The 2,657-nt window shown below is 42.2% G+C and overlaps 1 pseudogene; it reads left to right on the forward strand.

The window, feature by feature from the left end:
- The first annotated feature begins 455 nt into the window (after positions 1-455).
- On the forward strand, positions 456-2,341 carry LOC140211959 (sin3 histone deacetylase corepressor complex component SDS3-like; annotated as a pseudogene).
- The last annotated feature ends 316 nt before the right edge of the window (positions 2,342-2,657 follow it).

The following is a 2,657-nucleotide window of genomic DNA, read 5'->3' on the forward strand; positions in this document are numbered from 1 at the left end:
AGCATATTCCAAAACGAAATAAGGCAGTTCTGGTGAAAACGACTCCGACAAAAATGAATTGTCTTGTCGGCAACTTCACAGCATGAAAGAGACAGATGATCGAAGAGCAATATGAATCACTCCACAAGCGGCGGGCGTGAGACTGAAAATGGAGCTGGACACAGGCTCAGCTTTAAGTGATCTCCGGACACGACTACAAACAACTGTTTTCTCACATACCTCTGAAACGAACTAAACTACTGCTAAAGATTTACACAGGACAGAAAGTGCATCCCAAAGGTAAAATTAAAGTGACAGTGACCTACAGAGACAAAACACAGCAGCTGAACCTCTATGTACTGAAAAATGGAGGACCACCATTGCTGAAATGTGAATGGCTCAGGAAAATCCAGTTGGATTGGCATACCATCAAGGCACTGGATGTGTCAACAAAGGAGGGCAGCTTGGCGGGGAAGATGTCCACAGCTCTCCTCTCACCTATTGTTGACTATTACAACGACGAGGAGGAGCTAGACAGCATCGGCGATGAGGATGAACGCAGTATCCGTGGCCGCGACTCAGATGAAGATACAGAGGATGCAAGGGAAACAGATATTGCCAATAAGCAGGATGATGAAGACTACCTGGAAGTAAAAGAGCAGATGTACCAGGTGAAATTGATATCTCTCAAAAGACAGCTACAGCAGTAACAGGAAGGCACTTTGCAGGAGTATCAGAAAAGGATGAAGAAACTAGATCAACAATACAAGGAAAGAATATGAAATGCAGAGCTTTTTCTACAATTGGAGACAGAACAAGGAGAAAGGAATTATATTAAAGAGAAGAAAGCAGCAGTGAAGGAATTTGAAGATAAAAAGATTGAGTTGGAAGAAAAGAAAAAGATGATTGAGAATGAGAGGCTAACAATGGAACTCACAGGAGATTCTATGGAGGTAAAGCCAATAATAACAAGGAAACTAAGGAGGAGACCTAATGACCCTGTTCCAATTACAGACAAAAGACAAAAACCTGCACCTGCACAGTTAAATTACTTGTTAACAGATGAACAGATAATGGAAGATCTGCAAACTCTCAATAAGCTTAAATCTCCAAGAAGTCCAGCATCTCCAGTCAAACAGAACAGCTTTCCCACACGGTAAATCTCAAACCAATCATTTCCTCCATTAAGAATCATACACTTAATCCTTTGCAGAGAAGTTTCTTTTGCACGTACATATTTTGAATCCTCAGCAATGTGTCTTATTTTTCAGAAAGAAGTTGGGAAAGAGCAACACAACAGAGGCGAATTCTGGCAACAAACTTTAAGGTTTCTATTGTTGTATTTTCACAATTGTGCCGGATGTGCATCTGAAGGAATTCTCCCTCTTGGGCCAGACAGATAGCACTGCAGGTAATCCTTAATATCAGCAAAACGGTACTTTAACAGCAGTTTAAGAACAATGGAACGAACAACAGGATTTTGATCAACTGCTTCATCAAATGGTGAACGATTACTAGTAAAGTACTGATCTTTCTGTGAGTTATTGGATTGCCCCGACTTTTGAATAACTAGCAGAGACAGCAGATCACCAACCACTTCTTTGTTTGTGGCAAGTCATCTTTGAAGCAGACCATGGAAACCAAAGCTATAAAAAATGCATCACACCTCTTGTGAAATAATTTTGCTACATTTTCACTTATTCCTTCTGTTACCGCTAGTACATAATTATCATCTACAGAAGTACGGCACAGTTGGCAGAGTTGTTATCCTGATTCAAGCCACCGCTTTATACATTTCAAACTGCAAAAATGATCACAATGAAGCAGGATGGGATCGTTGAGTTCTCCTAAGTAAATTGTATATTCTTTCAGATCGTACCTGAAGAACAGACATCCTGCACTATCTTTACAGTCCCTGAGGACCTGAATCACAGCCGAAAGAGCCCTCAGGATCTTCTAGCGTTGCTGTTCAAACTCTTTGCAAGTTGACCAGCGTAGAATGCAACCTTGCTCTCCAATTTATCATGTATTTCTTTAACTCCCAAAATAATGTGTTCCACAAACAGTGACAGCATCTCCGTCTTCTCCTGATCATCTTCCCAGCGCCCCTGCTGAATCACCAGCACAAAGATATGAAGCATGAATAGAAGATGGGAAGTTATTATGCAATAAGAGATAGTATCATAAAGGTCAGGCCATCTATTTGGAATCTAAGGAGAATACGAAGATTGGCCGTGTAATTAGCTCAGTTGGAACAAATGAGACATGGGTAAGGAAGACAAGTGATAGCACAAATATACGTATATATCTAGGACAGCTGCACAGAGGAGTCTTCATTATACGGAGGCGATCTGCTGCCTAGAACTATTAGCAAGTTGGAGGTGCGTATCAGAGGTCACCTTTTCATGACTTTTATATGGAAATCTGTATTAAAACAAACAAGGTCCCAAATCCTTGGCTTTGCCTATTGCCTGTTGCCAGGGCCGGGGTCGAAGCGCTCGGCAGAGATGGCGCTCAGTGCTCGGTGTCGGAGGCTCGGAGTTTTCGGATGGACTCGGAGTCAGACTGTGGTCGGATGCTTCCAGGATGCTGCATTGGCAAATTTGCGGCACTGGAGGTTCACTGTCTGCGTGGGATGATGGGACTTTCAAGAGACTTTGAGACTTTTACTGTGCAGA

This window comes from Mobula birostris, chromosome 1 (assembly GCF_030028105.1).
Source record: "Mobula birostris isolate sMobBir1 chromosome 1, sMobBir1.hap1, whole genome shotgun sequence".
Classification (NCBI taxonomy): Eukaryota; Metazoa; Chordata; class Chondrichthyes; order Myliobatiformes; family Myliobatidae; genus Mobula; species Mobula birostris.